This window comes from Rhinopithecus bieti, unplaced genomic scaffold (genome assembly GCF_001698545.2).
Source record: "Rhinopithecus bieti isolate Rb0 unplaced genomic scaffold, ASM169854v2 scaffold_9663, whole genome shotgun sequence".
Lineage (NCBI taxonomy): Eukaryota > Metazoa > Chordata > Mammalia > Primates > Cercopithecidae > Rhinopithecus > Rhinopithecus bieti.
Genome location: NW_016806456.1, coordinates 4060035 through 4069090, shown reverse-complemented (window position 1 = coordinate 4069090; position 9056 = coordinate 4060035). Strand labels below are relative to the sequence as shown.

The 9056-nt window shown below is 43.4% G+C and overlaps 1 long non-coding RNA gene across 2 annotated transcripts; it reads right to left on the bottom strand.

The window, feature by feature from the left end:
- Positions 1 to 1321: 1321 nt before the first annotated feature.
- Positions 1322 to 8847, bottom strand: LOC108532579 (uncharacterized). 2 transcript variants are annotated; one of them, XR_001886484.1, is made up of 4 exons: positions 8740 to 8847; positions 7941 to 8394; positions 4474 to 4573; positions 1322 to 1537 (listed from the first exon to the last, which is right to left on the bottom strand). It is a non-coding gene; the product is annotated as an uncharacterized LOC108532579 (long non-coding RNA). The 2 variants fall into 2 exon arrangements; XR_001886483.1 differs by having other exon boundaries at positions 7941 to 8847.
- Between the last annotated feature and the right edge of the window lie 209 nt (positions 8848 to 9056).

Below are 9056 nucleotides of genomic sequence, written 5' to 3'. Positions count from 1 at the left end.
TATAATCAATTGGAGGCCTCTAAAGGGCACCTAGGTGTGTTACCAAATTCTTTTAGTTTAATAAAAACCCTAAAGAACATGGCAATCCTGCCATGCTTGGTGGCTCACACCTGTAATCCCAGCACCTTGGGAGGCTGAGGTGGGCGGATCACTTGAGGCCAGGAGTTGGAGACTAGCCTGGCCAACATGTTGAAACTCCATCTCTACCAAAAAAAAAAAAAAAAAGCAAAAAAAACAGAAATTAGCCTGGTGTGGTGGTGCACACCTGTGATCCCAGCTACTCAGGAGGCTGAGGCAGGAGAATCGCTTCAACCGGGAGGTGGATGTTGCAGTGAACTGAGATCACACCATTGTACTCCAGCCTGGGCGACAGAGTGAGACTCCATCTCAAGTAGAAGAACATTGTAGTTTGGGTTCTAGAGCCACTTGCTGGAGCTTGCTCCCACTCTGTGGAGAGTGAACTTCTGCTTTAATAAATCTGCACTTTCATTGTTTCTGTCTTCTCTCATTGCTTCATTCTTTTGTTGCTTTGTTTGTGCATTTTGTTCAATTCTTTGTTCAATGTGCCAAGAACCTAGACAACTCACAGTCAAGACTTTCCATCCTGTAACAAATGCAGAGGTGGCCAGAAAGCTGAGTGCTTCAACTCAGGGATGAGAGTGGAAGAAATTGCCAGAATATAACTAGGAACAAGAGAAAGAAAAGCACTTGGAAAGAAAGCAGTCTTGAAAACAAACTTTAAAAGAGTATCAGTGAAATACAGATTCAATTACCCTGCCCTGTGGACCAGGCAGTCCTTAATCCTCACAACAACCTTGAGTGGTAGGAACTATGATTTCCATTTCACGTGATGAAACCAAGCTTCAGAGATGATGGCTTGCCAAGATCACACACTGAATACTGACATAGCTCACTATAACATCTTGTAGAGATCTGACCAGTTTACAAAGCACGATTAAATGCATTATCTAATTTAAGCCTCACAATTACTTTGTGAAGTAAACAGAAAGTGACTGTTATTTTAATTTTGCAAGTAAAGAATTCTAGGACTTTTGATTCTCAGTCCAGTGTTGTTTCGCTTTTCTCTCATTTTCCTTCCCTGATTTCCTGGCACATTGATGATAATGAAGAATAGATGTGAGTATGGGATTCCTCAAATCTGAATTTAACTGTGTTTGTGAGGGTCCAGCTCAGGGACAGACATTCAGTAAACCCTCCATTGATAGCTGATATTGTTGTTTTTATTATAATTACAACTATTGGCTTTGTTCAAGAAAGCAATATTTATAAAAGTTATTTATTAGAGTGAGGAGTACAGAAACCAAATATGGAGGGGAAATTTGAATGAAGATACAATGTCAGGAATGAGGGAAGGAATCCTGAATAGTACTTCGGAGCCTGAACTTTGGAGTTAGACAAGTTGAGTTCACATGCCAGCCCATATCAGAATGGGGAGTTTGGGCAAAGTGGTTAACAGCCCATCACCTCCACTTCCTCATCTTCAAGGCTGATACTTCACAAGATATTATTATGAAGACTGAAAAAGATAAAGTACATAAGATGCTAGCCCAATGCTCAGAACAAATATTTAATAATTATAGCTATTATTAAATCCTGGTTATGGATGGAAGAGCGGACTTGGTAAACATCCAAGCAGCAGCAGGTTCGAGAATAAAATAGCCTACATTGACTGCTTTGAGTGTTTATCAGTTTGTAGACTTCATTTATATCAACTTTAAAAAGGATAATATCTTTTCCTCAGGCCCACCGTTTTTACACTCTGATTATAATTAACTTGCCTTTTAATGATGTTGCATTCATGACTGATGTTTCCAAGTTGCAGGTTTTTTAATTCCTATATTTCTCATAAATGTATTTGGTAACTGAATCTAGCAAATGAGTACAAAACAAGGAGTCATAGCCCTTTACCTTTAATGTCTATGAAGTGAAAGAGATCAAAGGGGAAACTTTGAACTTACTGTCTCATTTATGAGAAGCCTTGGCACAATTTATGTAGGCGACAGATGTTCTGCTTCCTAGAACCTTTTTGTTCCATCCCCAAAATCTATATTTTCCTTTAGTATATTGATTTCTTGTTACAGAGCGGGAATGACTATTAAATATCTTTATTTGGGAGCTTGGGGGTGCCAGAATGTGACAGGAAAAAATGCATCAGTAGCTAAAGGACAGTTGATGGGGTGGGTGCAGGAGGGCCCAAGAGAAGGTAATCTCTGACTGGGAAATTATTTACAATTTGAAAGGCACAGAGACTTGCCAGAGGAAGAAAAGAGAGAGCAAATGAGAAAAGCATCCAATCACGATAAGCCCTTTGATGGATGAGGAAGATACTTTAAAAGATGAGAGAGCACTTTCCCCATCAGCCAGATGGCTCATCTAATCTCTCTTTGTAGCTAGCAGCACAGGGGAAAGATCCAGTGTAAAAAATTATGGAATATCTGTTGGGAATAAGCTGATGAAAGCCAATCACAAATCGAAGTGTTTTTCTTTTCTGTTTTGATGAGGGGACACTGATTTCTCTTTGGGGGTGGGATTGGATTTTGACAACCAAAATGTAGCTGGAAATTGAGTTGACTGATAATGAACAATGTTCCAAACACTGTTTATCTCAGCAATGCAAATAACATTTCTGTGGTGTATTTATAGTTTCAGAGCATCCTCACCTGCATTTTCTGATTTTATCTTATAAATAGCCCTGTGAGGTAGGTGTCATTATCCTCATTTTATACTTGAGATAAGTGAGGCTTAGAAAAATTAATTAACAACAGTCTCCACACTTGGGTCTATTTTACTATACTAGCTTTCTTTGGGTCTTCCAACAAATGGCAATCTATGGCCACAGTTCCCGCAAAGAGCTTTTTTTTTTTTTTTTTGGTGGGGGGGGGGGGGGGGGCAGGGGCATCTCTGCCAAGCATCTCCTAGGTTTCCATAATGTTTTTCCCTCCAAGCCAATTCCATGATCCTTGGCATCTCTCAAAAGCCTGAAGAGCCCATCTGAGGTTGCCTGGAGTGAGGGTGAGTGCTAGGAGTGGAAAAGGGTGGCACAGTCCTACCAGCCACTAAGCTACTGCTTCCCTTGGTTTCGGGGGACCCTGTATCCTGGTGACATCACTGTTCCCTTGCAGTGCCCTCTCTTGTATCCCCTTAGAGCCCCTGGTCTGCCTTCCAGCCATCCTAAGTATCCCATCCCTTCAAAGTCTGTTTACTTCCATCCCCCTCAGGACATCTCAGCCAGGAAAGTCAATCACTTTTTGCACATTACTATCTCCTTGAGATAATTTCTAGCTTAGGGAACAAACAGCCAGGATAGAGAATGTCTTCCTTGGCCACAACGGGCATACTCCATGGGCAGAAAGTCTCCAGGCTTGAAGCTACTTCTCCACTTCCTCCCCTCCTGATAACTTCCTGGCCTGGTGGAACCTCCTCTATAATCAGTGGTCAATAAGCTTAAAATTGTGCCTACACCCAGAGGATAGGGAGTCTTGCATCAGCTTGGCAGTGCAAAGTAACACTAGCTACAGTTACAGAGACCAGAATAGTTATTAGTTAGAACACAGAAATGCCTGTATTTGAACTTTGGTATCACCACTTGCTAACCGTGGTACGTTCTCTGTGACTCAGTGTATGCATCTTTCAAGTGGGGTAATAATAGTACATATAGAGTTAGAATGAGGATTAAAAGTGCTATATATGTAAAGTGCTTAGAACTGTTCCTGGCATTAAAAAAAGTTCCATAAGGATTAGATCAATTAAATTGTTTAAATTCTACTTTTTGATCAAAAGTGCCTACTCTATGCCAGGTTCCTTACATCTGAAATTCAGATGTCAGCTGGAGTTATCCTGACCCCTCAGATGGAGATAAGTGGTTTAGACCTCCTTTTCTATGGATTATGGTAAACCACATAATCTTCCAAAGAGTTCTTTGAATTCCAAAGTGTTCCTTATATTTCTTGACTAGCTCAGGCTCCCAACACCAGCTTCTTCAGAATTATTCTCATAAGGGATTGTTTTGCTGTGGTTCACATTGTGTCTTACAGATGTTTAACTCAAATTAATATTCACACGAAACTTATCGAGGCATTCACATATGTAGTGACATTTACTAAAGTTTGGAGAAAAGGAGGTTTTACATTACAAGAACCCAATCAATTTTTTAAAATATATACATATTTTTGAGATGGAGTTTCACTCTTGTTGCCCAGGCTGGAGTGCAATGGTGCGATCTCAACTCACCACAACCTCCACCTCCCGGAACCCAGTCAACTTTAAATTCAGTATCAGTCATATCTATTCTTTAAGGCCTTGGACCAGGTCCACATTTTAAGATCTGGCCTCCTGCTGAATTCCTTAATCTTTCTCTCTCTTCCTTTTTCCTAGTATCTCAGTCCATTCAGGCTGCTATACCAAAATATCCTATGCTGGGTAATTAATAAACAATAGAAATTTATTGCTCACAGTTCTGGAGGCTGAGAAGTCCAAGATCATGGTACCAGCATGGTCATGTTCAGATGAGGGCCCACTTTCTGATTCATAGATGGTACCTTCCCACTGTGTCCTAACATGGTGGAAAGACAAATAAGCTCCCTTAGTCCTTTTTATAAGGGCACTAATCCCATTTATAAGGGATCTCTCCCCATGACCTAATCACTTCCCAAAGACCCCATGTCTTAATACTCTTGCATTGGAGATTAAGTTGAAACATGTTAATTTTGGGAAAACACATGCATTCAGACCATAACCCCCACTATCTTTCCTCCTTACGCCTTCATTCCAGATTGCCCCAGACTCCAAATTCTTGTTCCATAATGCAGAACAATCCATTAAGTTCTCTCTAACCAGCTGTTTAAAAATCTGGCCAGCTGGGTGCAGTGTCTTACACTTGTAATCCCAACACTTTGGGAGGCCGAGGTGGGAGGATCATTTGAGGTCAGGAGTTTGAGACCAGCCTGAGCAATGTATTGAGACTCTGTCTCTACCAAAATTAAAAAATTAGGTGCAGTGGCATGCACCTGTGGTCCCATCTACCCAGGAGGCTGAGACAGGAGGATTACTTGAGCCCAGGTGGTTGAGGATGCAGTGAGTCATGAGTGCAACACTGTGCAACAGCCTGGGCAACAGAGCAAGACCTTGTCTCCAAAAAAAAAAAAAAAAGAAAGAAAGAAAGAAAAAAGAAAACCTGGCTAAACTTTTAAAGACCACTACTTCTGTCACTCAAAACCTTGCTAAAGATTAAAAAATTATCCTTTTAAGGACTTCATTAAATTATTGGTCAGAAATTAAACTCATTCTCATTTGTGTTTGTATGTAGATGGAAAAGAGGATTTTTTTTTTTTTCTTGGAGTTAGAGACTCGTGTCTCAGCCTCCTGAGTGGCTGGAATTGCAGGCATGAGCCACTATGCCAGGCTAATTTTTGTATTTTTAGTAGAAACGGGGTTTCACCATGTTGGCCAGGTTGGTCTTGAACTCCCGACCTCAAATGATTCACCTGCCTCTGCCTCCCAAAGTGTTGGGATTACAGGTGTGAGCCACTGCACCTGGCCAAGGGTGGTTATTAAACACACATTATCTCAATTAGTTCTCACAGCAGTACTGCAAGGTAGGTCTGATTCCACCCAATTTTATAACTGGGAAAACTGAGAACCAGAGAGATTAAAGAATACACTCAAGGTCATCTAGTTGGGAAGGGGTGAGCAGAGTCAAGACCATGGGAGCATGTCAGTCTGACGCCAAATCCTTCGCTGTTTTCATTACACCACACTGCCTCATATGTTGTGCTTGGCCTTATGAATCTGAAGTATCCCAAGGTGATGACAGAGATTAGAGGAGACAAGTGCAACTCCTCCCTGAGGGAGCCAATTGCATCTTGTACAACCCCAAGCTGTTTGTTCTCCTGGCTGCCATCTTAATGTAGATGTCTTCATACACGATGCCCAGACCTGAGCCCAGCCTTCCAGGTGGGATCTGATCAGAACACAGGAGAGCAAAATCACCCACTATATTCTTTACCCTGGATTTCTAGTTATGAAATCTGAGGTGCCTTTGGCTCCTTGAACCCAAATTGTATTGCTGATTCTTTCCTGGTTTTCAGCCAGTGGAAACCCCTAAAACAAAGGTCCCCCTTAAGTTCTGGAGTCAATCCCAGGGTGGATCTTGCTTCACCACTTCTTATGAGAATTTAGGCAACTCAGTTCTCTTATTTAATCAACGATATCATTGATTGCACTAAAAGAGACAATACTATTTATCTCATAAAATTGTTAGAAGAATTAAATGAATTAATGCATACATGATGCTAACCCAGTATCTGGAACATTAAAAATTCAAGAAACATTAGATGTAATAGTAGTACTTACAAATGCCCATGTCTTCTCCCACTTCTAGACAAATTTGATCTCTCCACTACCCTATCTTCCCCCATTCCCAACACATACACACACAAACACATTACTGAAATGCACTCTCCTAAAGCAGAACATCTGGCCTTAGGAACCCTGGATTCAGGGCTTTTGTTTGTTTGTTTGTTTGTTTTTTTGACAGAGTCTTGCTCTGTCGCCCAAGCTGGAGTGCAGTGACACAATCTCAGCTCACTGCAACCTCTACTTCCTGGGTTCAAGTGACTCTCCTGCCTCAGCCTCCCAAGTAGCTGAGACTACAGGCGTGTGCCATCATGCCTGGCTAATTTTTTTTGTATTTTTAGTAGAGACGGGGTTTCCCCATGTTAGCCAGGCTGGTCTCGAACTCCTGACCTCAGGCAATCCACCCGCCTCAGCCTCCCAAAGTGCTGGGATTACAGGCATGAGCCACTATGCCCAGCTGGATTCAGTTCTATCACATGCTAGCTGCATGACCTTGGGAAAGATGCTTAACTTCTCTAAGCTGCAGTTTCTTCCTCTGTGAAATGGAAACCATAATTGTGTTTTCACTTAACTCACAGCATCATCATGAGGATTACATAAGGTAGAAATATAAGGAAGCTCCTTATTTATTGGTACATTATTTCCATTCTCCTTATAATGATGTTGGTAGTTTTTTTAAAAAAACTAATTACAGGTCTTTATACTAATCTCTATTAAAATGTATAGACTCATTTACGATTTATCAGATTAACATTGCTGCTCTATGTTCAGTCTTTGTATTTTTTTCTCATGTGATACATTTATCTGTGAGTTTTAAAAAACTCTATTCATATTAAAATGAAAGCATAGGACCCCATCCCTGCTAGTCACAAATTTTATTTTATTCATTAAGAGTAAATCCACAACAATTGGTTACATTATACACTGTTCTGGGGGCTATGGCAGAGTCAAAGAAATAAAATTTGGGGTGTGTGCCCTCGAGTCTGTTAGTTCTTTGGGGAAATGACCTACATTCTTAACCTTAAATGTTAATATCTTTTTTTTTTTTTTTTTTTTTTTTTGAGGAGTCTCCCTCTGCTGCCCAGGCTGGAGTGCAGTGGCATGATCTCAGCTCACTGCAACCTCCGCCTCCTAGGTTCAAGCGATTCTTCTGCCTCAGCCTCCTGAGTAGCTGGGATTACAGGCATGTGCCGCCACACCCGGCTAATTTTTATATTTTTAGTAGAGATGGGGTTTCACCATGTTGGCCAGGCTGGTCTCTACCTCCTGACCTCAAGTGATCTGCCCGCCTCGGCCCCCCAAAGTGCTAGGACTACAGGCCTGAGCCACCGCTCCCTGCCCAAATGTTAGTATCTTGAAATAGTTATGCGTCATGCCAAAGAAATCTAGAAGACCTCAAACTGTCCAATCACAGAACAAACTTATAACTGATGGCGGTTGTCCTTAACAACATTCCCTGCGGGCCCTATCTGAAATGGAGGAGACATGACACCACAGAATTGCAAAATCTTAGGATTCATCACCTAACTTAAATGCTGAAGGGTTTGGAGATCATTCGGACTAACCCTCATGTTTTATAGTTGAAGACAATGCCACTGGAGACGGACTTAACCCAAATCACCCGTCGGTGGCAGAGCCTGGACAAACCAATGTCTCCTCCCTTCACTCGTTCGGGGTTGTTGCTGGACTGCAGGGACCCGAAGTAGATAGAGAGGGGTATAGGGCACCGGAAGAAGAGGTATTTTGCAGGAATCTGTTTTTTCCTGCTCCCAAATCGATGGGATGTCAGCGAAGGATGGGTCTCTGGAGCAGAGAAGCTAACAAAGTCTTCTGAAAACCATCACTGAGGGTGCCGTGGTTGGGAACTCGAAACGCTGCCAAACAGTTAAAAGCGTTTCTGCGAATGTGGTTTCTGAGGGCGAGGAAGCCCTCCCCCGCCCCAGCGCCGGCCCCGCCCGCCGGGTGCCCGACAGTAACCCCGAGGCGTGCGGCAGCCCCAGCTGTCTTCAACTTAGCCATCTGGAAGACAAAAACCAGAAAATGTGCGCCTTCTTATTTGAAACCCAGTCTTTAGGTCCGGCCCCTCCCCAGCAGGAATGGGAACACAGTTTGCGCCCACGTGGCTCTTCCGCAGGCTTGTGCTCCGCTCGGAAGCGCGGAGCTCTGTCTGGAATAGGCCAGACAGAGCTCCTTTCCCGTCTGCCTTTTGCGGGAAGAAGGGATGTGGGGCAATCGGCACAGCTGAATAGGGGCCAGCTGTGGGAAAAGGGAGAGCGTGACAACAGATGGGGGAAGGAAGAAATGAGGGGTAATGGGACGTCAGGGCCAGGGTGACAGCTCAGAGGGCCCAATGTCGCTCCAGACCCAGAAATTAGGGCACGTATGCAAAGCTGACACCCTCCATTTGAGAGCGGAACCGAAACCATCACCAGATAAAAGCTCCGGACGCCCAGCCGCGGCGGGCGGCGCGCAAGCGCGCTAGGCCCCGAGTCTGACCTGGAGTTACCCCGCGCAGCGAATCGCGGCGAAGTAGGTGAAAGGTAACTAGCAGACGCTGCTCTGGGCGACGGCCGCGGCGCGCGTGCGCGGGGCTGGGCCTTGGGTTCCGTTCTCCCCCAAGTTTCTCCAAATCTGCACTTGACCAAACTGTGGGTGTGTCATGGGCCAGTGCATGAAGCGAT